The sequence below is a fragment of the Lontra canadensis genome, unplaced genomic scaffold, assembly GCF_010015895.1.
Source record: "Lontra canadensis isolate GAN:19392208 unplaced genomic scaffold, GSC_riverotter_1.0 scaffold4, whole genome shotgun sequence".
In the NCBI taxonomy this organism is placed as follows: domain Eukaryota; kingdom Metazoa; phylum Chordata; class Mammalia; order Carnivora; family Mustelidae; genus Lontra; species Lontra canadensis.
Genome location: NW_022630998.1, coordinates 11,258,492 through 11,286,018, shown reverse-complemented (window position 1 = coordinate 11,286,018; position 27,527 = coordinate 11,258,492).

Sequence of the window (27,527 nt, the reverse complement as noted above, 5' to 3'; positions counted from 1 at the left end):
TTATTTATCACAAAGGGCCCAAGAAGTGGGAAATGATATCTCTTTAATAAAATATTTTGCAAAAACTGGACAGCTACATGCAAAATAAGGAAACTGGACCACTGTCTTACACTATACACAAAAATGAATTCAAATAACAAAACAAAAACAAAAACAAAAAACCACCTTAAGTGGTAATCTCCTTGACATCAGTCTTGGTGATGGTTTTTTGAATCTGACACCAAAAGTAAAGGCAGCAAAAGCAAAATTAAACAGATGGGACTACATCAAACTAAAATGCTTAAACCATTAACAAAATGAGAAGGCAATGTAATGAATGGAAGAAAATATTTGCAAATCATATATCTGATAAGGGTTTAATATGTATTAAAAATACATAAAGAACTCAAAACAATCTGATTAAACTCAGGCAAAAGATCTGAATAGACATTTTTCCAAAGAAGACATACAAATGGTCAACAGATATAAGAAAAGATGCTGAGTATCACTAATTACCAAGGAAACACAAATCAAAACCACAAATCTAACCACCTGTTAGAATGGCTGTTATTAAAAAGATAAGAAGGAAAAAGTGTAGCAGATGTGGAGAAGAGGAACCCTTATGCATTGATGGTGGGAATGTAAATTGGTATAACCACTATAGAAAACAGTATATATAAAGTTTACTCAAAAAATAAAAATAGGATTACCATATGATCCAACAATTGCTCTTCTGGGTATTTGTCCAAAGAAAACAAAAATACTATTTTGAAAATAATCCCCCATGTTCACTGCAGCATTATTCATAATTGCCAAGATATGGAAATAACCTGTGTCCAGTGATGGAAGGATGGAAAAAGAATGTGTGTGTGTGTGTGTGTGTGTGTGTGTGTGTGTGTGTGTGTGTGTAATGGAATATTATTTAGCCATAGAGAGGAATAAAGTCTTGTCACCTGTGACAACATGGTTGGACCTTGAGAACATTATGTTGTCATAGTGTAAGTCAGACAAAGAAAGACAAATCCCATATGATCTCACCTACACGTGGAAACTGAAAAACAAAACAAACTCATAGATACACATAAAAGATTCATGGTTGCCAGAGGCAGAGTAGGGATTGGATGAAATGGATGAAAGGGGTCAAAAGATATAAACTTCCCATTATAAAATGAATAAGTCATATGACTATAATGTGCAGCTTAGTGATTATAGCTAATAATACTGTAATGTATACATGTAAATTGCTGATGTTGAAAGTGCTCATCACATGAACAAACTTGCAACTGTACAAGGTAATGGATGTTAATAAAGTAAATAAAACAGTGCCTGACAGTAAGCTCTCAAAAATATGATAACATTTCTTTTCTAGTGAAAACACTGTAATTTTAATTTATAGGCAGTTTTATTTTGACATTTATTAAATTTACTTAAACAAGTATTTATATAGTTTAGTATAAAAAGTTAATGAAAGTAATGATATAACAGTTATAGAAACAGTGAAATAGCCATCAATATTGAAGCCTATTAATTATAATAAAGTCCAAAAATGTGTTTTATAAATATAATTACAAAAGGATATACTAAAATAATTTTAGTGATAATAAATTATTTACCTTGGTTAATGATATAAATAAAACTGAGAAAGTTACTAGATAAGATTAGTAGGAATTAAAATATAATAGTGCCTTTGCATACATGAAGCTTGGCACACTTTTACTCTTGCCATTGAAAACTAAAGACATATTAAGGGCATTATTTCACTCCCCCCAAAAATCCACAGGATTCATACTTCCTAATCCCTAAAAAAGATGAAAACAAACATATGAAAGGAAGAGACACAGAGAGAAACAATGGAAGTATGAAAAGAAATTATAAGACAAGGTGTCAGAAATTTAATGTATCAATTAATACAAAAATATATATTTAAAAGCACTTTACATTGAAAAGACAACTGATTGCTTATAAGTCAGTATCCTTGTTCTACTCATAACTAAAATATCAAAGAAAAAAGACATGTAAAGATCATACCAATAATTATGCTAAGTGAAATAAGTCAAGCAGAGAGAGTCAATTATCATACCAATAATCAAAATAAAGACTCAGAAAAATTAAATGGCAGATATGGGAGTATGCTGAATAATCACATGTCTTATTGGGGCACAACTGGGAATTACGACTAGGTGTTAATAAAAACACTTGACTACTTGCAAGAAAGTAACACACCAGTCTATTTTTCTATTGTTCTGGTCTTAATTTGGGGGTTTTCCACATTTTTAGTAAAAAACATTTGCCGCTTTTTAAATCAGAACAAAACAGTTCATCAAAACCACAATGAGAAATCACCCCACACCTGTCAGAATGACTAAAACTAACAACACAGGAAACAACACATGTGGTGAGGATGTGGAGAAAGGGGAAATCTCTTACACTGTTTGTGGGAATGCAAACTGGTATAGCTACAGTAGAAAACAGTATGGAGGTTCCTCAAAAAATTAAAGATAGAACTACCTACAACCCAGCAATTGCACTATGAGGTATTTACCTAAAGGATACAAAACACTAATTCAAAAGGGCATGTGCACCCCGATGTTTATAGCAGCATTATCAATAATAGCCAAATTATGGAAAGAGTCCAAATGTCCACCGACTAATGAATAGTTAAAGAAGAGGTGGTATATGCATGCATGTGTGCACACAGAGGCGTGTATGTGCGTGTGCACGCACACACACACGCACACACACAGGAATATTACTCAGCCATCAGAAAGAATGAAATCTTGCAATTTGCAGCAACATGGGTGGAGCTAGAGTTTATGATGCTAAGTGAAATAGGTCAATCAGAGAAATTATGATATGATTTCATTCATAGGTGGAATTTGAGGAACAAAACAGATGAACAAAGGGGAAGGGGAAAAAAAGAGAAAGAGAAGCAAACCATAAGAGAGTCTTAACTATAGAGAACAAATGGAGAGTTGATGGAGGGGAGGTGGTTGGGGGATGAGCTAAATGCATAATAGGTATGAAGGAGGGCACTCGTGTTGGCACTGGGTGTTATATGTAAGTGACGAATCACTAAATTCTACTCCTGAAACCATTATTACACTACATGTTAACTAACTAGAATTAAAATAAAATTTTAAAAAGAAAACAAAAATAAACAAACAACAAAATTTTACCATAAGAGAACAAAATAGGGATGTCTGGGTGGTTCAGTCATTTAAGCATTTGCCTTTGGCTCAGGTCATGATCCCAACGTCCTGAGATCGAGTCTTGCATTGGGCTCCTTGTTCAGAGGAGAGCCTGCTTCTCCCTCTGCCAGCTGCTCCCCCTGCCTGTGCTCTCTCTTTCTCTCTCTCTGACAAAAAGATAAATAAAATCTTTTTAAAAATCCAGTAAGTATAAATTTGTCCAATAGCACTTGATATAGAAAAATGGATATGTTCCAAATCAAATTAAATCTACCCAATTTCTCATTCACGCAGTGGAAATATGATCAATATCAGCTAATATTTTGACCCTGAAGACTAGCAAAAACTGGAAAAAATTAGGGCGGTCACTCTGGTATTTGGTTTTTCTTGTTAATCACTGAGATTCTTTGTCCAAAATTCTGTGTTCCCTTTTGAAGTCTAAACTTGGACTGGGAAACATTTTGCCATATATCTAGTCTTCTTAAACAAATACCCAGTTGTACCATGAGAATAAAGCTCAAATTTCCCAAATCCAAAACTTTTCATCTTAGTCTTAGAGAAGATAAACTTTTATTTCTCAACCAGGGATTCACTTTGCCCCTTTTCAACACACAATATCAGTTTCCGTTTAGTCCCCAATCTCACAGTGGGGGATTTTTATAATGATAGGACAGGGAGATGGACCAGAGGGATGAGGAACACAATACTGTATATTATCTTACAAGTCCACAGTATCAGAACCCTCTATGACTCCTCTATCTGATGGATAATGGGGAGGTCCAAGGGGTCTTGGAAAAACTGGGCAGGGGAGAGACACTCAGGGCATTTAGAGTAGTGACTATTAACAATACTCCTGGAAATACTTCCAGAATATAATAACCACTATCCCCAGTATTTGTTGAAGATTTTGTCCGTCTATCTATCTTGAACTAAGAAACTCAATTCCTACTAATGAGTCTGAAAAATACAATCAACCACTGAAATAAAAAACAAACTATGACACCAATTAGTTTTTTTTAAAGAATCATATTATGTATATTTAATCATATTTAATATACATTTGTTCTACAAATAGTAATTTTAAAAACTTTAACTTAGATGTCATATATAACAACTTCCTAACTTACTTCTTAAAACTTGATGTAATCCACATGGTGATGTGATTACAACATCTGATTTTTCTGTCACATATTAGGCAAAATTTGAACTCTCATGTAGAAGGTCTATGTTCATTTAAAAAAATGTTTCCGCTCACAGTTTTTTCCGGATTTCTCTACTGAATTACAGGGATAGTCTAAAATACAAACACAAAATTATTTCTAAAACATATATTTCTTAATATTCATTTCATGTCATAATATCAAGTTTTTAAAAATTGTATGTCTTATAACATTACTTGATTGTTTATACCTCAGTGTTTGTGTTGTTTAGAATAGTGATGAAAACGTTTGTGGATACTTCTGCCTTTCTTAAGTGCAAAATGGAATGATTTCAAATGATTGCATAAAATATCTGTTGATCTATAGAGAATCTAGAGAGTCAGGAATGATACAGGATCCTAGAACAGGATATGAAAAGGTGAGTTTTACTAATATTTTTATCTTGGTCTTGAGCTATCAATTTAACCTTACTGTTTCTCTTTGTTTTATCACACAATTTTATTTTATTTTTTAATATTTTTAAAATTTAAATTCAATTTAGTTAACATATATTGTATTAGTTTCAGGGTTAGAATTTAGTGTTTCATCAGTTGCATGTAATACCCAGTGTGCATTACATCAAGTACCTTCCTTAATGGCCATCACCCAATTACCCCATTCCCCACCTCCTCTCCAGCAACCCTGTTTGTTCCCTATAGTTAAGAGTCTCTTTTCCTTCCCTTCCCCTGTGTTCCTTTGTTTTGTTTCTTAAATTCCACCTATGAGTGAAATCACATATTATTTGACTTTCTCTGGCTGACTTATTTCTCATAGCATAGTATCTTCTGGTTCCATCCACATCGTTGCAAATGACAGAATTTCATTCTTTCTGTTGGCGGAGTAATATTTCATTGTGTGTTTATGTGTGTGTGTGTGTGTGTGTGTGTGTGTGTACCACCTCTTTTTTATGCATTCATCTGTCAATAAACTACCATTTCTTACTTTGGCAATAGTATGATAAATAATACAAGAGTTAATATTATCTAGATATATAAACAAATATATAATGCAATTAATATCAGAATTTCATAGGAAAAAAATGATCTTAAAATAAATATAAATTGCAGTTACCCACCTAGGTCAAAATTGGGAAAAGCACAGACTCTATATTTGAATCTAAAATAAGTGATTAGAATTTTAATAAACCATTCTCCTGTTCGAATGTTTTGCTTCTCTTTTCTTTTGGTGTTCTAAATATATTCACTGAATTTTATTTTGTTGCTGATAACCAGTTACACAAATAACTACTGATCTTATGACCACTGACTAAGGCAAACTCTAGGTAACTTGACCCTCTGGCTCATTTTCATTAAAAACATCATTTGGGAGAGCAAATCAGGCTGAAATTAATAGCACAGGCATATCATTTTCTTGAAGATTCTATATATCTAATGCTTATAAATAGGTTGCTTTCAAAATGTATATAAAAATAATATGGTTCAAAATGACATAGTTTCAGTAGTCATGGCAATGATCTAATAGCCTTAATGAGAAAAATAATATTTTATGTAATCTTTGTTTCTTTTTAATGCTTCATTTTGCCTCAAAGCATCAGAAGCACACACAACGAAATAAATCCTAGATATATCGGAGAGTTGTTGGACTGTGCATGTGTCTAGGAAACTAAACATAAATAAGTCAGCATCCTCTGGTAATTTGCTCTAGTCTGTATCTAAAGGCTGGTCTGAACATCTTAGCCTAAAGCACAGAAATCTAGAGGAGAATTTTTCAAATCTGATGTAAAAGAGGGCACTTTGCTGTCAGGGGTATACTGTCCATTTTTAATTTTTTTTTTAAATTCCATTTCCTGGTTTCAACAATAATGGTTCTACTTCAGTAGCTGTGAATGTGGCCTACAAACAGCATTTTTAATAAATGAATCGGTGATCCCAGTGTAACATGAAGCCACCAGTATAGATTACCTTGCTCTGTGTTCTCTGCCTTTGGAGGCCTGATGGTCTTTGAGATGCAAGTTCTACTGAGAATAAACTACCAAAGACTTCCTGTCAGTTAAACTCGGCATAGCTCATAAGTTTGTTACCTTTGGCAACTGCCCAAGATGTAAACCCCTCCAGCCTCAATTCCCTGCTCTAGTTTCATTTCCACTCACTTCTAAGTTACTGCTTTATACCCTGAGCCTCATGATCCATTTCTCTCTCCACCTTAACTTGGGTCAAGAAAGAACCGAAGATAGAAAGGGGCTGACAGAAACAACAAGTAACATGCCTTTCCTCAGACGTACTCAAGATTTCTCACTCTGCATGTTCATTAGTCCATCAGCTCTCTCACAGGAACCCCAAATGCACTTCCCCACTTACCTTATTGAAGCCTCTTGTCCACCTCCACTCACTGCACCATCTGCTCCCTCTTTGGGTATAGTGTCCATTTTTTTATAGTGTCCATTTTCGATCACTTTCCATCATGCTCAAATTCCTCTTCTTTGCCTTTTAACATGCATTCTCTTCATCTTTTTCTCCTTGTGCCCCTTATAGGATAAAGTCCTAGCTTGGTTGTGCCCAGAAGTGCAATTTTCTCTAAAAGTGATCAGGAAAGCTGCTTTTTAATACCTGGACAAAGATATGGCTTTTGCTGGGGAGTCTCCTTTTCCCAACATGAAGGGCTAAGTCCACATTTAGTTTCTCTCTCTGTATTTTTTTCATTATTTTCAGTTTCTTCATGGGTTTTCTCACTGGCTATAGGGAGAGCATGATGGTGCTGCAATACCTCCTAAAAATGCCTGCCAGCTCTTTTTTCAGCCTCTCTTACCCATGGGGGTGAAAGGCAATGGACCTTGTGTATGTGACCAAAAACAACCAGGCCTGTTGCAGGACTTGCACATCATGGCCTATGCCAGGCCTACCAAACCCGAGTCTATCATAAACCCAAGTTGCTCATTCCCCACAAACAAGGTTATTTTCATGGTCTAGCTATGGTGATCAATGACCTGCATCCTCTTTCTTTGCCTTATAAACATGTGCATGCGCACGGACACAGACACACGAATACATAGCTTATTAAAGAATACACTGTGTCTCGGCCACTCTGGATCTTGGATCCAGTGTTTAGCCACAGAAGAGCAGAAATCATGCCTTCTTTCACCATCTCTTCTCCCATCTCCTTTTTGGTATCTTCAGAAAAAAGGAAACAGTGTCTATTTGTGGCTGTGATGCTGCTAATGTTGGAGGCTCTTTCAGGGTTCTGTTCTTGAGTATAGGGATGATTTGTGAAGCAGAACTGCTTAGTTGAGATAAAGATATGTCAATTATGTTGTTAAATCCTACTTTCAGATAGCTGTAGCCATCCCTCAGAACAATGTACAGCTTAAAATATAACCCATGCGAAATTATGCTAGTTACCAAGCATGCTTAGACGTTGCCTTAAGAAAAACATGTACTGGCAACAACAGGCCTCTCGGGGAGAGGACGATATTCGTCTTTAAAGCCAAGCAGCTGGGAACGCCTGCTCAGGGCAGAATGCCGCCAGCTTCACTTTTTCATTAACTCCCCTTCCCCGGAAAACACCTGCAGTTAGTCAGATAATCCTTTTGTTTGGGCTTGCTTACTATAGGTCATGTACTACGTGACATATTTTGCCTTTCTTCTTACTTATCTACGAGACTCATGGTCAATGTGTAACAGACTCTGGTTTCTTTGTTGGTTGTTACCTACTTTCCAAAAAATATGAGACTGAGGGGTTGCTCAGGGTGATAGTCTCGTCTACTGTCAATCCCTGCTCCCTTTCTCTTACAGCTAACTTGTTCGTGCCTCATTCTTCTCCCATGCACCATTAGGAAGTGGCAGATAGCCTGAAAATAAGAGAGATGCTCTTGCATAGTAAGATATTATTTTCCAGTAGATTTGAATATCCATATTATTGATATCCAATAATATGGATATCCATAATATCCCTATTATTTTCCAGCAAAAATTGAATTGCTTGCTTCTCTTGATTCCAGTTTCTTATGAATTGAACAGTATTTGCAACACTTGCACATAAGAGTTGATTAAATATTTTGCAATATTAAACAATTCATAATTTTCCTAAAATTTGCTTAAGTGTAGATCTAGTTAAACATACATGATGCATGATACTGATTCTTTATATTGTCAACTGGAATAAAACATCATATATTGTGAGCCATTATATTTTAATAAGAATAATAAAATATAATTTGATTTTCAAAAATTAAATTTTTATATTTGTTAATAAAACTTATGTTTCACCTTTTAGCAAAATAATTTTGAATAATTTAGAAAAAGAAATTCATGAAAATATATGAAAGTAATTTTATCTTTACATTACATAAATTGTGTTATCAATAAAAATATAGTCAAAGATTGTGCACACTTAATTGGGTTACATTTTATTTTCTAATCCTTATGATCAATGAAAACAATTACATATTGAGATGATAGAAATAAATATGTAGAAATAGAATATAGAAATAAATACAAATAAAATATGGAAACAGGGAGCTCTGGATGAAAACTGAAAAAAAGAGCGTTAACCATGGAGTTAGTCTGCTTACAATTATCAAACTGAAAATAATCTCAGATGACTGTGAAAGATTTTCCCAGTCAACTTGGTTAATATATTTCAAAAATCATTTAAGGCAAGGAGTAACTACGGTTAACCTGATCCTTTTGAGTTATGGATTTTATCAGAAACTATATTTGTTCATATTCATTGTTTTCATCAGACAGCTTCGACATTTTGCTGACTTGAGTCATAAGCACTATACTTTGCACATACTTTTCAATATGCTATTACAAGGGTATTTTGGCACAGTAAAAGAATAGCATATATTTCACTTAAAAATTTTAGATTGACTTGTAAGTTTTAAATATTTGAATATATATATATATATATATATATATATATATATATATATATATATATTCCTCCATTAGTACTCTTGTTTAAGTACCAGCAAATGTTAGGGTCTGGCCTGCTTATGGTAAAATCATTAAGAAAACAATGATTTTGGGAGTGACAGATGCTCACTACTCTGACATGCAAATCAGTTGTGTTTGTCTAGTCAATGGGTTGATGGAACCCATCAGAACACTTTACTTGGGTTGATGGAAAGTTCAGAAGACATATGCCTTACTTCTTTTTCTTTTTTTCTTCCACTTTTAACTTGAAATTCTGAGGTTTCCCCCAATTGTATCTATTTCTAAACCAGACCATGTGACATTGGAGAATTTATACCAGTCCTGGCTGCACGATAATAGATTAATCCAACTCTGTGCCATACCCAGGCCTATAACCAAGAAGCAGAAAACTTATGAAAGAATAATAAAAGGAAGTATCTCAACGTCTTTACGAATCCAGGGTCTCTGACTTCACTTGATTCCTCAGTGGTGCTAATGAATTTGTCTTTATTTTCATGGTTTGTCCTTGTTCACGGTCTATCAGTATATTTCACTTCTACTGCCTCATTCCTTAATCTTAATGATGAGTTTCCTTCTTAACACTTCTTTCTAATACTGAAGAATAAAGTGTCAGAGGAGCCTTACACAAATATGAAAACATAACCTACATTTCCATCCAATAGTTCTCTTTCCTTGTTATTATAATAGAAGTAGTGTTTGTTTTGTTTTGACTTTGCTGTAAATACTATTCTTTTACATATTGGAAAGGCGTTGTCAAACTATTAAGACTTCAATTCTTCTCTCTCTTCTCTTTCATAGACTTTTTGTCATTAGTTCCTGGCATAGAAAAGAATTCTAAGTTGCCTGGGTGGCTCAGTGTGTTAAAGCCTCTGCCTTCGGCTCAGGTCATGATCTCAGGGTCCTGGGATGGAGCCCCGCATTGGGCTCTCTGCTCAGCAGGGAGCCTGCTTCCCCACTCTCTCTCTGCCTGCCTCTCTGCCTACTTGTGATCTCTCTCTCTCTCTGTGTCAAATAAATAAATAAAATCTTTAAAAAAAATTCTACAAAAACTTTCTTTTATCTTACATAATCCTCAACTATAGATACTTTCACAGACTTTCTCTTTTTGTTTCCCAACCTTTCTTTTATTTTTCATACACTAGTATCTTGTTACTTTCTTAATCCATGGAAACTACTCTTCTCCAAGACGCCAGGCACTTTTTACTAGATTTCAGTACACCTCATTTGAATTTTGGCAGTGTTTGGCAGTTTTGACCACTCTTCCTCCATAAGTCACTAAAGATCTTTGCCTTCTATAACACCATGTGCTCTTATTTTTCTTAATGGATATCTGACCCCTTTTTCATTCTATCTCTGGTGTCCTTTTTCCTTTGCCATTAAATTGGTAACACTTTTTTTCTTTTTTTTAGATTTTATTTATTTATTTATTTGACAAGACAGATAACACAAGTAGGTAGAGAGGCAAGCAGAGAGAGAGAGGAAGGGAAGAAGGCTCACCACAGAGCAGAGAGCCCAATGCAGGGCTCAATGTGGGGCTTGGTCCCAGGACCCTGGGATCATGACCTGAGCCCAGGCAGAGATTTTAACCCACTAAGCCACCCAGGCGCCCCGATTGGTAACATTTTTGAGACCAATTCTAAGTGTTCTTCAGATCTCACATACTCTCCCTATATAATTTCATCAATTATATATATGGCAGTTATTAAGTATAGTAAGAGTCAACAAACATCTTGTGTAAAGAGCCAGGTAGTAAACATTTTGCGTTTGTGAGCCATCTGATCTTTGTCTCACTTTTTCAGCTCTGCTCTTATTGGTAAAAGCAGCCATAGATGATACAGAAACAAATGGCTGTGCTGTGGTCCTATGAAAATTTGTTTTCAAAACTATTGCCAAAATTCAATGAATTTTGGAACACTGAAAAAAAATTAAATTAAATTAAAAAACAATTGCCAGACCAAATTTTCCTTATAGATAGTAGTTTGAACACCAGTGCAGTATAATATTTTAATTCACAAAATTGCTGAGCTTCAGAACTGGATTAGTGAAATAACTGAATACATCATCAATGTGGCTCAAGTTACCACCTTCTACTTCACTCACTGGGCTGATGGCAGTGATTTTATTAGTTCTTCCCTGCTTAAAAGCCTTCCAGAGCTCCCAATTTGCTCAAACATTGAACATAGCTCATGAGGCCCTTAATCAGGTGTCACTGCTTCCCTTAGAACTAGCCTGTTCCATTTTTATTTTTTAATCTGCTGTAGAATAGTGGTGGGAAACTTTCTGGGCCACAGACTGTTTATATGAATTTCTGTCTTCATTGAAGAAGCATCTTTATTTTTAAAAAATTTTGACTCTTTTTTTCTGTTTATTTTTCACTCTTAGTTTTTTTTTTTTTTGTTTTTGCTTTAATTCTTAATACCTACCTTGTCATCTAATGACAACAATTCATTTGCAAATGAATATATTTTAGTTACATCTTTTATAAAATGATGAAGTTTTAGAAGTCCATAAGATCTAATAAACTCAGATAAGATGCATTAGGATTAAGCTGCAATACTTGCAATTAATTAAGGATGACACTGGAAGGTGGAGTTCCTAAAGACACTTATGCAATTTTTCATTTCTCTGTATTAATCATAGTAAACCTCTTTATGCAAAAATATGTTCAGTCATAATATTTAAAATCATCAGTAATTCAGTCATACTATCTAAAACCATTTGTAATACTTCTGAAATTTTTACCGGGAAAGATGTTTAAAAGAAGTTTGGCATGGATATAAATTATAGCTCATATAATTTAATTATATAAGTATAATTATATAAATATATAAATATTTCCATTTTCATATGACCAAACTGGAAAACCAATATAGCATTTTCTGTGAAATATTTTTCTTTTTTATTGCTGTTGATGATATCTTAGTCTTGTATAACAACAATTGCTTAAATATTCAATAAAATAAAATGTTTTTTTTAACTACATAATCATTTTAAACTAATTATTTGGAAGTTCCAATATATGTTATTATAAATCTTCTAAGAATTTATAATTTTTCGTATATGCTGGTACAATAAATAATTACTATGAATTTAGAATATCCTAAATTCCTACTTTTACTTTATCCTAGTACTCTGTTTTAAAATGTATTTCAAAAGTGTCTGATGCTAAGGAGTCCTAAAAAATCTTGATATTACTAGTTGTCTAGCTGGACAGGTATTTTCCCATAAAGTGGAATTTATTTTGATCAATTATTAGTCATTTAGGCCTTAATAATTTATACAATTTACACAAATTTAATTTTGTCATTATTATAGATTTGATTAGAATTGAGTACGTTAACATATGCTATCAATGTCACAAGGGACTAATGTTTAAAACCAATTTAGCCACCTATTAATTTACAATGAGAATCGTAACTGCTAAGTAAACAGGTTTATCTGGTTATCTATCTCTCTTGAAAAGAAACTTCATGAAAATAATACTTGAGCTTGAAAGCAAAATATGGAGAATTCTCTTTATGAGCTAAATATTCAATAGCATTAGTCCATTAGGTACTTATACATTAATAGTTACAGGCAGGAAGCTAGGTTCCAGAAAAGAATATATTATTTTCTTAGAGTACACATCTCTTTTTTAACATTTATTACATTATATTAAGAGTCTCCCATTAGGCAATATGCTCTTCCTACTTGCCTGCAACTCCTCAGAAACTTTTTAAACTATGTCTGTCAAATTGAAAAATATGAATGATTTTACAATAGTAGCCAAACAATAAATGTTAAGCAAAGCTTGGTGGCTCTAAAATGGGCTCACAAATGTTAGCCTCCTGAATTCTTCTATGTGTCTTATTCTCTTATAGGATTCACAAGTCCATTTAAATATTATAAAGTCAGAAGTCTTGGAGCAAAGAAATTATTTTTATGTTATTTATGCTAAAATTTCCAAAGTATATTTAATTATGAGATAAATATTTGGTTGGGCATTTAATAAATAGAGTTCACAAAGTGATAATCAGTTGGTTGGATATGCCACAGAGATGTGCCTTTTAATCATATATTTGCTAATATTTGAGATTTAGGACATTCCACACACATTTTAAAATATTCATTCTCTCTTAAAAAAATGTTGACTGGAGATATTGAGTTCAAACCTAGCATGACAAAAATCACACAGGGCTGAATATTAACCACTCGTTTTAGTGAGAGAATAAGAATAAACTTTCATGTCCACTAGAGTTCTCAGCAATCCTGATGATAGTATTTGTCTAGACTCACTCACTTTTGACATTGTCTGGCGATATCCTTGTGAGTCATATAATTTAACAATATCAGATAATAAAGTTTTTCACAACACTTGACTTGTAAAACAATGAAGCAGATAACCCTCACTGTTTCTTAAAGCACTAAAGATCTGTGACTACAGATCTTCTCTTTGAAATTACCGCAAAATAATTTTTTATTAGAAAATTTGAAAAGGATGGACTTTGGTAGGGAAGCCAACATAAAACATACTGTACAGTGAGGATCCCAGAGTAGCTGCTCAAGAGTACTCTGCCTTCTTTTGTTGAGGAGGGTCTGCCAGTTTCAGACAAGTACTTTGCTCTTGGCTTCAGTGGAAAATCATGAAGATGGACTTGGGTACCCGGAGTCATCTGTGTTACTTAAGTCTGACACTAGGTCTCCAGTGTGGAGGGTGGATCCTTAGCTTTCTGCTTTATTCTTGTTTATGATCCAGTCATGTAGGACTTGGAGAATCTCAGGAATGTTAATTAAAACAAATGTCCTATCTAAGATCATAAAGAAAAATGAAAAAAAATAATGTGTAAGCATGTAAAAGAACTGAATAGATAATAATTGCCTTTTAAATCCAAATATAGTGAGGTGAGTGAAATTGATTTGGTTATTATCCTCTCTTCTTACCTCCAACTAAACTTCCTTAAAAATCAGATAAGTGTTACAGGATTAATTTGTTCTCTGTTGCTGAAAGTACTACCCTAATTATGGAAATATTTTTCATAGTTCAGCAGCTGAGGTATGAGAGAAGACAGACTAAAAGATGACAAAAGACCAGTCAGAAACTCCGGGAGTAAATCTAATAGACTGGTCTGACAGTTCTCATCCTCCCTGTCTTTGTCCTTTCTGTCCTCTCCCTCTGTCCTCCCTTTTTGATCCTCTCTTGTTTCCCTCCTTCTTCCCCCTCCTTCTTTCCTGTCCTTTATTCCTCTGCACTAGTTAAGACTAGATGTTTCCGGTATGCCAGAACTGGTTTGGGGCACTGACAGTGAGACTGTGCCTTGCAGACATTCAAGAAAGTATTAGAAATGGCACATTCAAGACAGAACAACTGCCACCCATCTCCTCTGGGATTTAGCACATACAGAAAGGCCTCTGGTTAGAATCCAGGGACTGTGTCTCCTGATTTTATCTTTAACTGTTAGGAATGAACCAGATAGGTTTTGAAGACTGAAATTTCCCAAAGGAATGTCCAGGGCCCATCTATGACCCAGAAACTTGATGCTTTCTATAATATTAATCTGTTGATTACAACCTTCTCATAATTTTGAATTAATGTTCTGGGCAAAGAAAGGAGGTTGAAATTTGCCATATCCTCAATATTTCTAGGAATGGAACAATAACAGTTTATTTCATTAGTGCTACTAATCAATTCAGCAACTTAGTTTGAATTGTCACTTTTAGAGTTTATCACTTTAACACCAGCAAAAGATATTGACTTAAACAGAAAGAATATTAGCTCTATTTTACCTTTGAGTTATATAAGTATTCAAATATAATGGGATAGTTACCACCAGTAGCTCTATATGCAATGCATTATATATACATATATATAATAAGAGATGGTAGAGAGAACACTTCTGAATGATACAGGTGGTTACTTACCTTCTATGATATCAATTACATTTATCACTCCTCACTTAATAATAGTTAAAAGCTGAGTACAAAATTATTGTTATTTAAAATTGTTCTCATTTTACAATACTGATCCTAAACTTCACCAAATATTAAGAGACAACTAGCTACTTGGATTGTGTGAAATTTTGTAACTGACCCTACTTTAACAGAAACAATTGATACATACTTAAATACAAATAATTGTTGAAATCAAGGTGGTAATGGTGATATGGTGATTTGTCACATATATAGTTAGGATCTAACTACTTTCAAATAATTAAAACTGTAGTTTTATTAAATTAAAAAAACATTAGATTTAGCATTTACATCAGTATTTCGAGGTTAAACTTTCTTATAGTCTATAAAATGAGATCTCATATGATACAGTAAATTCAATTTACATGTTGTTATTAAATACTTTAAGGAAAAAAATTCATTATATTTATTTTAATGAAGTTGAAGGTATACAAGAAAACCCTTGTTATACTTGAACTTCATTTGTGAATACAGTTATATATATAATGAATCGAAGAGGATATGATATAAACGTGCTTTTTAAATTTTTATTGAGGTGAAATTCATATAAAAATATTAACCATTTTAAAGTGGACAACAAAGTGGTATTTGGTGTATTCATAATGTGTGCAACTACCATCTCTATCTAGTTCTGCTGTTAATTAAACTGCCTCCCCCAAATCCATATGTTGGAGCTCATTATGACTATGTTTGGAAATGGAGTGTTTAAGGAAGGAATAAAGATTAAAGGAGGTCCTAAGGGTATAGTTGTAATCCAGTAGGACTGGTGTGCACTTTATCCACATTGTTCACAATTCTGTGTGCATTCACAGAAAGAAAGGCTGTATAAGGACCTTCCTACAAGGTAGCCAAATACAAGTCACAGAGAAAGGTCTCACCAGAAACCAACTCTGTGAACAAACTGATCTTGAATATAGTTCTGTTGTTTAAGCCACCCACGGGGTGGCATTTTGCTACAGCAGCCTGAGCAGACTAATACAAGTTCCAAAATATTTTCAACACTCTGAAAAGAAACATTCATTCCCAGTAAGCAGTCACTCCCCATATCCAGTCTGTGCCAACCTCCAATCTACATTCTATCTCTACGGGTTTATCTATTCTCGATATTTAACATGATATAAAATATATATGACTTTTTTTCTGGTTTCTTTCATTGAATATAATTTTTTGAAGCTCATCCATGTTGTTACATGTGTCAGCACTTGGGAATACAGGTTTCACTGTATTCCCAAACAAGATATGTTGGAGACTTAATCTCCAGTACATCAGAAGGTTGTTATTTGAAATCGGGTCATTGCAGATGTAGTTAAAATAAGGTTATACTGGAGTAGGGTGACCCTTTAGCCCAATATGATTGATGGTCTTTAGGAAAATAATGTGAAGTCACAGAGATAATGCCATGTGACAGCAGAGACAGAGATCAAAGTTATACAATTACAAGCTAAGTGATGTCAAGGACTTATGGCAACACCAGAAGCTAAAAGAAAGACCTATCAGAGATTTTATTTTTCCCCCTAGAAACCTCAGGAGAGCATGGCCCTGACAATTCCCTGATTATCTTCTAGCCTCTAAAATTAGGTTAAAAAGTATACTTCTGTTTAATTAGGCTGCTCTTTTTATGGTACTTTGTTATGGCATCCCTATGAAACCAATACAGATTTTGGTACTGGGAAGTAGGGTACTACTATAACAAATACCTAGAAATGTGGAAGTGGCATTGAATTTAGGTAATGGCAGTGACTAGAAGAGTTTTGAGATGTATCACAGAAAAAGCCTACACTGCCTTGAAAAGACTGTTTATAGAAATATGGATGTTAACGATGATTTTGGCAGTCTCAACAAAAAAGAGGAAACTTCTACCATCTTAGAAAACAGACACATCATAATGATTATAAGTTCGTTAGATGTATAAACATTAAAAGTGCTGCTAGTGAGATCTCAGACAGAACGGAAGAACATGTGATTAGAACCTGAAGGAAAGATGATTTTTGTTACAGGTGACAGAGGACTTGGGTGATGCCAAAGATAAAACTGCCCCATGTATTTTGTCCATTTTTTTTATAGCTGTTTCCAATGGGAGGGCAGATTTAATATCATTTTCTTTAACATAGTCAGAGGTAGAGACCCAATTTCTAAATTATGACAATTACATATGGTTATTGTAAAATATATAAACCACTCAGAATTCTGTACAGTGAAAAATATATAAAATATTTTAAAATTATAATTAGTAAAATAGTTGTACATGAACAGGTAAATTATCCATTGCACTTATTCTCAAACAAATATTTATATTTAACTTCATGAAATTTCATGTCAAGTATCTTCTTCACAATCTTTTTATTCTATTTTTGTCTGCTTTCTTGTATATGTATGCACCTATGTGAGTGTGTGCTTTTATGAATGTTTGTTTTCCATTTTTTGTACATGCAAGTATATGTGCGTTTGTTGACATTCCCTTATGTATAATTTGTTTGCATATATATAAATGGATACATAATTGATAGTGTTACAGTATATTTTTAGTTATCTAGTCTCTAAGGCTTTGGAGACTATATTTTGCTTTAGGTGAGGCACTGGACAATGTTTTATTATGATAAAAGGTTTTTTAAAAGTACATTTTTAATGTTAACTATCTTCCACTTTTTACCTTCTCATATTTTTTAGTTATTATTTTTGTACCATACAGAGTGGACAATATGTCCAGACTCATTTAGTGTTATATTTATAATTTATATTTAACAAATTTGACACTCATTAAAAATCATTCCAGGGACTCCTGAGTGGTTCAGTTGGTTAAATGTCAGCCTTCAGCACAGGTCATGATCCCAGAGTCCCCGGATCAAGTCCCACATTGGGTTTCTTGCTCAGCAGAGAGCCTGCTTCTCCCTCTGCCTTCCACTCTCTCTGCTTGTGCTCTCTCTGATAAATAAATAAGTAAAATCTTCAAAAAAATCACTCCAAATCAAATTTCTCCATTTCTGAATCTTTAATGTGAATTAATTATGTATGTTGAAACAATAATTGTGTTGGTTGGTGTATTAGTTTCCTATAGCTGCTAGAGCAAACTTCCACAAACTCTGTAGCTCTTTAGGATACACCAGAGAAAAATAACCAACAGAATGTGAATATATATGTAAGAGTTGATATCACAAATACAGTCTGAAAACAGTCACAAGACAGAATTCCCTCTTCCTTAGAGAACCTCAGTCTGTTTTTCTCTTATGGCCTTCAGGTGATTGGATAAAGTCTACCCACATTATAGAGGGCAATCTGTTTTACCCAAAGTCTACTGATTTAAATGTTAATTGTATTTAAAAAATACCTTTACAGCAACATCCAGATGACTGATACCTGAGAACTAATAAAATGAACAATTTGACTGTAAAATAATATTCTACAGGAATTTAATTTTCCAGAGATATTTAAAGCTGTCCTGGATAAAGAAAACTTACTTCTGCAGGATTTATTTCTATAATCAAAGAGAACTGGCAAATAATTTATGTGATATTTTATATTTCTAATATCCGTGGCTTAAAAAATCTTTTATTTCCTGGCTTTCATTTTTTCTCAGCGAAAGTCATGCAAAAGGATGACTGTTTAAAAAGTGGTATGTATTCCTGATGAAGTTATTTTAGTTCTGTGTAATTAAAATTTATTTCGAGAGACTACACAGTGCTAGAGTTGCTTTTATTTTTGTATTAAACTTCAGAAAGTCTAAGGTATCTGAGGACAATAGCAAAAGTGTAATTCAGAAGAACATAACACATTTTTGTAATATTTTAACTATGTAATTTCTTTCACAAGTCAGTTTGTTGTAACATTATTTGTACAAGTAAAATACTAACAACATCCTGAAAATCCATAAAAAAATGACAAAATCATGATTCCTAAACTATGTGAAATAAAGAAAAGAAGATTTATACATGCTGACTTAAAAAGTTACCCATGATAGGTGCACCTTGGTGGCTCAGTTGGTTAACCATCTGCCCTCGGCTCAGGTCCTGGTCCCAGGTTCCTGGGATGGAGCTCCACCTTGGGTTCCCTGCTCAGCAGGGAGCCGTCTTCTCCCTCTCCTTATGCCCCCCTCCCCGCTACTTGAGCTCTTTCTCTTGCACACTCTCTCTCAAATCAATACACACAATCGGAAAAAAAAAAGTTATTCATGATGGAGTATTGAAAAAAGGTAGCAGAGTAATCTCAATTTTTATGAAAATTTAAAGAGAGAAAGAAAAAAAGATAAATTAACTGATACATTCATATAAACCTTAGGAAAAGAGAAAAATCATATTCTTTACAGCATTGTTTAAATTTTAAGGCTGGGAAAATTAATGAGGGAGGGAAAATATTTTTCTTCATATACAACTGCACTGTTTGAAATTGCTGCAAACAGTATATATTATTGGGTGAGTTTTGAACATATCAAAATTATTATATGAATTAAAAGTAATGGTAATTTAAGAAAAACACCCAAACATTTTGTAACGTCTGACTTAGTGTGTTTGTTAAATTACAAACAGAAAGACAACAATATTAATTGAAGCAATTACAAGTAATGATGAATTTTGAATTTACACTGAGAAATTTACATTTTTATGTATATGCACATGTATATTTAAGAAGACCAACTAATATTTAGACTTATAAGTATAGAGTAAGAAGTGATATCTAAGGATAGTTGTTTGCTTCCCATCATCATTGTGATCAGGAAAATAATAATTTATAATAATAAACAATACTGATTTTTTTCTTCTTTCCCTTTGTACAAGTTTTGAAATCATATAAGATATGGTACTGCTACAATCAAATATATCTAGGGGTGCTCAGAACAAACAAGATGCTTTATAGAATATAAGGACCCTCAGAATATTCTAGAAACTCCTATCATTTTAATAAAACAAATTTAACCTAATTAGAATATTTACTATTGCTTTAAATAGTTTAGTCAGAGTAGTAATTCAAATCAGGCCTCCAAAATAATGTAAGCAAATCATTACTGTCATTGATAACATTTTATGAGAATGGGAAAAAGATCTCGTGATGTCCTACCAGTGCCATGCTTTGTCCTGGAATAGCATCACCTTGGACTCCTGAAGATGCTCTAATCACATAATGAATATTAAGAGTATGTGATGCAAAGTTAGCAAAGATACAGTTTTAGAGAAATATTCACTTTGTAGATTAATTAGCATTCTGAAAAAATTATAAGGAAAAAACATCTTGAGGACCTCTATTACACAGCAAAAGGGTATTTCTTTAATGTGTCTTCAGTTAGTGGCCTATCTCATTAAAAACCAAGAATGAATAAAGCATAGCAAGAAAGTATAGAGGAGGGTCTTTCAGATCTTAATACTTGGCTTTTCTCAACTGGATAGTCAAGGATAGGAAATGAGAAGCACCTCTCAGAAAATTTAGACTCAGGATTATAATCTCCCCAAATATTAGCCACATGAACACCATTCCAGAATAAACTAGATGTTAGGACATTCCTTCAACAATCATTCCTGACTTCTCATTTGATCCTTTCATGTTTCTCTTTGCTCCAGGAACACTAACCAACCTGCTCATTTTTTGCTTAGGTCGGTGTTTAGTCTTAGGAGATCTCTAAATAATGAACTGAAGAAAATTTGGATCAGAATCTGATTCATATTTTAGTTGCATTATTGCTGATCTTTATGTGTCTTGACTTTTGTATTCATATCAATCTTTGCTAGTTTAAACTGTGATATTGCTCACAGTCTCATCTATTACACAAGTACCCATTACTGGTGGTAATGATAACCTCATCCTCTAAGGTGATCACTGATAATAGAAAATTAAATTATATTAAAATCTAGTCAGGATTAATGGTGTATAGAATTATCAAAATGTGCTCACTCATTTGTAGATTTATTCAACAACTATTTATGAATGCTCACTTTATCCCACTCCTGAGTTTAGGAAGAGGGGAATAAAAAGGCATTGAATTTAAACAAAAGCCATGCTACCTGGAAAGCTTTTATTCTACAGTCAGTGATAGCAGACCAATCCAAAAATCCAGGCAAAGAAAAGTATAAGGGAAAGACTCTAATGTAGAAAACTACTTGTAAGATGAATAGCAAGGAAGATGATATTGATGAAATATAATGATCAAGAGAGAATGTCCTACAAAATGAGATATGAGAATCACACAGGGGCTAGACCATGAAGGACATTCATTATAGGCTACATAAAAAGACTAGTTGGTTTAATGAACCCAATGGGAAACTACTGAAAAGTTTTAATCAGGAAAATGTCAATATCTGTACAGTGTTTTTAAAGATGCTGGATAAAGTGGGGGGTAAAACTTAGAAGCACAGACTTAAGAGATTATTGTGATTATAAAGAAAAGAGATAAGAGCTGCTAGGAGAAGGATGGTACTCATCCAATGTAGAGTGGACATTTTTTTAAAAGATTTTATTAATTTATTTGACAGACAGAAACACAAGCAGGCAGAGAGGCAGGCAGAGAGAGAAGAAGGGAAGCAGGCTCCCTGCCGAGCAGAGAGCCCAATACGGGGCTCGATCCCAGGACCCTAGGATCATGACCTGAGCCGAAGGCAGAGGCTTTAACCCGCTGAGCCACCCAGGTGCCCCAAGAGTGGACATTTTTAAGATAAATTTGGAAGGAGAACTATTAGATCAATCAAGAATATTGCCTTAGACTTTATTAATATTTAAAATGTCTGCTTTTCAACAGACATTATTAAAAAAATGAAAAGACAAACCACTTGCAAATGATATGCTTGAGGAACTCACATTGAAATATTATAATCAAAATTCAATAAGAAAACAAGCAACTCAACAAAACTGGATATAATTTAATTCACTTGTTAATTTAATAACTTTAGCAAAGCATATGTATGGATCTCAAATCTGTACATAAAAATTGTATACATCATTAGTCATTAGAAAAATATAAAATAAAACCATGATGATGTATCACTATAAACTTATAAATTGGCTTATATTAAAACGCCTGATCATATCTAGTGCTGGTAAGTATGTGGTGGAACAAGATCTTTCATAGGATTGCTGGTGAGAACATAAAATGTTAGAACCACTCTGGAAAACAGTTTGAAACTGAAACTGAAAACAGTTTCTTAAAAGTTTAAAAAAAAAATACAGCTCCCATATGATCCAACTTTCTCACTCTCAGATATTTACCCAAGAAAATGAAAGAATGAAAGTATATGTTCATACAAAGACGTATACACAAGTGTTCACAGCAGCTTTTTTTTTTTTTTGGTGATAATCCAAAACTTTAAACATCTCAAATATTCATCAACAGGTGAATGGATAAACAAATTGTGCTATGTTCACATACTGTACAAAGACTCATTAAAGCAAAATATGAACCACTGAGGTTTGCAGTGTAGATGAATTTTTAAATAATGCTGTGTGAAAGGAGTCTGACATTTAAGAGTTTATACTGTATGATTACATCCACATAAAATTCTAGAAAATGCAAAGCAGTTTGTAGTGACAAAGCAGATCAGTGATTGCCCTGAGACAGGGATGAGAGTTGAGAGAGATGGTGAGGAAGGGGCGAGAGAGAAAGATTATGAAGGGCAGGCAGTGAGGAGACTTCTGAGTGATGTATGTGTTTATTATCTTGGTCGGGATGATGATTTTGAAGGTAGAATCATATGTGAAAATCTGTCAAATGTACACTTACATAGGCCCACTTATTGTATATCAGTATGTTTTTAAGAAAAAGAAACAATGCCTATATTTTGCCTTTAGCAAATGAGTAGATTATGGTGGCAGTTTCTAAATTGAGATAGAAAAATTTTTGGTGGTGAGAATCGTGAGTTACTTTACTAGGCACAGAAACAAGACTTCATGGCATGATTCACCTAAGTCCATAACCTTTCACTTGAAATCAAACTTTGGAAATTATTTTCCTTTGCTCTTGTTTTAACTGATGGATTCTTGACATCTTGACCTTTAATATCTACTATCTCCCATATCTCCGTTTATAAGATTTAAAGATTCTTTTGGTGAAAGGACACAACATAATGACATTCAGATAGATGAAAGGTAAAGCTCCAAAATACAGATGGCTGCCACGCAGAACCACACAAAGGGTTGCACCTAAGGACAGAGTAACAGCAAGCTGGTGCTGTAGGGGGTGGTGTATGTATGGCAAACTGGTGGGATTCGTGGGTTTTGACAAGCTCCCTGTGGAATGGCTAGTTTGAATGGGGATTCAGAAGGAAGGGGCTTTCCCTTCTTGTTTGATATTGGGCCTTTAGGGTGATTATGGTTGAGACATAGTGGTTCCGGAGTATGAGTCTGATAAGGGAAGTTGTTGGGGTGCGGACTTAGTTGCTCAAAAAAGGGAACTTAGGAGCACCTGGGTGGCTCGGTGGGTTAAGCCTCTGCCTTCAGCTCAGGTCATGATCTCAGGGTCCTGGGATCGGGTCCCACATTGGGCTCTCTGCTCAGCAGGAAGCCTGCTTCCCCCCCTCCCCTCTCTCTGCCTGCCTCTTTGCCTACTTGTGATCTCTCTCTGTCAAATAAACAAATAAAATCTTAAAAAAAAAAAAAGAAAAGAAAAGAAAAGGGAAATAAAGGGAACTTACCAGGCTCTAGCCAGGGTCAAAAAATTGGGTCAGGATAGCATTTTCCCCCCAAAATGTATTTCATCCCAATTCTACAGCTTGTTCTGTGACTCACCTTTTCTAAATGTTCATGATTTTGACTTCTTAGTTTCAATTTTAACCAACTTCCATCCCTCAGACACAGTTCCTTGATTCCCATTGTTTTTCAAAGTTTACCCATCCACTGTGCATCCTTTGTTTCTAAAACCTAAAAACGGACATTTGGAGGCCAGGTTAAAGTGACTTATAAATCAAATATAAAGAAAACTCAAGTCTATGCAAATTAATTATAGATTTTAACTTAGATATCTTATCTAATAAATACGCAACTTTGAAAAGCTAAAATGGATTATAACTCAAGACACGCCATTTCTCCTTTGTGGCATCCAATAATCTTTATGTAAAATTCTTTAAGCATAAATTTGACATATATCATCTCCCCTTTTATTTTACTGTAGACCATGACCTAACTGAATTTAGTAGAAACAAAATGAAAATGGGAAATTTATTGGAACTGTATTTATTACAGCATATTTATTGTCAAAACCACTAAGCACTGGTTGATCGGCAGGCACTAAGCACTAGTACCCAGTAAAATTTTGGAAAAGGTGTATCAGCAGCCTGAGTTATGCTAAGTCATTCTCAGAAGCTATTCATTCAGACAGGATTGGCAAATCTATCCCAGTTTCCCACCCATTTCTCTACTATACCTCCAAACTTTCTATGCCTACAATACAGTTGATTGATTTATTATAATAAGGCTTATAAAGAACCAATTCATTTGAAAGCCAGGCATCTAAAACCAGAAATACTAAAAAGCAATCAGATTTGAATCACCCACAATTCTTTTGCTCAGTGACCAAAGAGGCTCTTAAAGGTAAACAATGAATATTGGTTAGCTTAGGTTCAAGTAAGACATTTGATACCTAGAGAAAAATAAGCAGGGGAGTGAATAAAGCAGTAGTCACATTTCTGAAGAATGAAATCAGTAGATTGCAAGTGACAGGTTCAATTACTGGTCCATGGACCACTGACACATCTGCCTTAAACTCTGAGGAATGGGCAGTGGGAAAAGGATGAATAACTCTTAAGATTTAGAGAAAATATGTAACCACTCAGGCAGAAAATTAGCAATTACATTTCGTGCCATCAGTAATAACTATTTCAACAGAGATCTTAGGTTAACGTCAGACTGTGTGACAGTATATCAACCATTACACCTGTGTTCAATCAGCAACCACATCCCTCAATGCGATAGTGAGCTGTTTAGTTCAAATGTGGCTTGTTCAGTGATAAGCAAGATGGCTGACATCTGGTACAGAAGTATTCAAAAGCAATTTACTTTACAGTTTTGATGCTGACTGTTGAAAAGAGAAAAATGCTGTAAAATTTGGACAGTTATGACTTGTCTTTAGGTTTTCTTTTGATTTTTTTTCTTTTTAGCAATGAATAAAATTACAATTTTTGCTGAAGATTAAAGCTCCAAATTACAACAGCAAGAACTTTTTATAGTGAAATCCTTCAGATTCACAGTTAAATGAAATATCATCTTAAATAAAAAGTGTAAATTCATGCTGTTGTGTTCTTGAATAAATAAGTAAGACAATAGATGACAAATTTGAAATAGAAACAAAAGAATATGAACTTAAAGTTAGCATATTCTTTTTCTATTTTCTCAGTTTAAATTGGGTCTGATATTGTAAGGCTAACCAATAATTATTTTTTAAATTTACTTGCTTATTGATAAATGTAACATGAGGATAATAAGTGATATTTCACCAACAGATAAATGTAATTAATTTGTCCACAAACTCTATAATATATTTATTTTATACTTTTTCTTATACTTTTGCCCTTAGAATAAGCTAAATAAATAAACAATAAAACAAAAAGTCAAAGAGAAAATGAAATGTAAATGTATTATAAAATGGAAATAAATAACTAGACAGAATATCATAACATAAAAATATCTTTAAGAATATTGCATAGTTGAGGGGCACCTGGGTGGCTCAGTGGGTTGAGCCTCTGCCTTCAGCTCCCGTCATGGTCTCAGGGTCCTGGGATTGAGCCCCGAGTCAGGCTCTCTGCTCAGTGGGGAGCCTGCTTCCCCCACCCCGCCTGTCTTTCTGCCTACTTGTGATCTCTCTCTCTGTCAAATAAATAAATAAAATCTTAAAAAAAAAAGAATATTGCATAGTTGAGTTAATAAATGGCCATATTTAATCCAAGAACATATTTGAAAATAGCCTTAATAACAGATATAAGATCTTACTCCTGAATGTTCAGGTACAGAAGCCAAATATTATACATTGTGGTCCTGATAGTCATACTAGTTATAAATTTTTTAAACTGTTTGTGAATGAAAACAAATTGAATTCCCTCAAATTAAATCATTAGATGAATTTTATTATGAACTTTATTATTATAACATTAAATTCATGTTACTGAAGACTCAAACCTAAGAAAGATTTCTTAACAACTAAACTATTCTCATAAAACACATACTCATTTTATAATTTATTATAGCTAGTATCAATTCAATAATATATGTGTTCAAGTAAAATATCTATTATATAAATTCATATATAATAATATAATATATACAATGTACACTATTTGATACTATGAATCATATATATGTGTGTGTGTATATATATATATATATATAGTTAATAATATATAATCATCTTTATCTGTCTTTCAACCAATTATCATGAAAGAGGAGAAATAATTCTCCTTAAAGGAACTTTAAGGATTATCTATGAAGCCAGAAAACCACTTATTTGCCCATGTGTGACTCTCATGTTTAACTGGGCAAATACACACACACACACACACACACACACACACACACACGCATGCTCATATCCAAAGCTGGTGATGAAGATGACAATGATAGATTAGTGAACTATATTAATTGCTGACAAAGCACATTATCTTATTCTATTTGCACAAGAAAGAGTATCAGTGCAAAAGAATTGGAAGGCATTTTGCCTAACTAAATCAAAGTTTTTTTCCAAAAAGTTATGTTTAGAATAGATACTTGTTAAGCATAAACATTTTACATTATGTAAAAAATCTTTGTTCTTTTTTTTTTTGACGATTTTATTTATTTGACAGAGAGAGAGAGTGAGAGAGAAAATAAAAGCAGAGGGAGTGAGAGAAGGAGAAGCAGGCTTCCTGCTGAGGACTCGATTCCAGGACCCTGGGATCATGACCTGAGCTGAAGGCAGATGCTTAACCACTGAGGCACCCAGGTGACCCTAAAAAAATCTTTCTATGTAACTTATATACAGGACAATTTTTAAAAGTGAAGACCATTTTAATTTATTGTCTCCTGTGTTATTCTGATAATTGCAGAATACATGTATTTATATTTGTGTTCTTAAATCAACTACACCCAAACTGACTGACAATACAAATCCTTATCCATATTGGGGTGATGGGGTGCCTGGATGGCTCAGTCTGTTAAGCAGCTGCCTTCGGCTCAGATCATGATCCCTTGGTCCTGGGATGGAGTCCTGCATTGAGCTTTCAGCTCAGCGTGGAGCCTGCATCTCCCTCTCCCTCTGTCTCCCCCATGCTCTCTCTCATGCTCTCTCTCTCAAATAAATAAAATCTTAAAAAAAAAAAAAACATATTGGGGTGATATATCAGCACTCTTCATGAATGGTAATCTTCTAGGAAAGGAAGAGA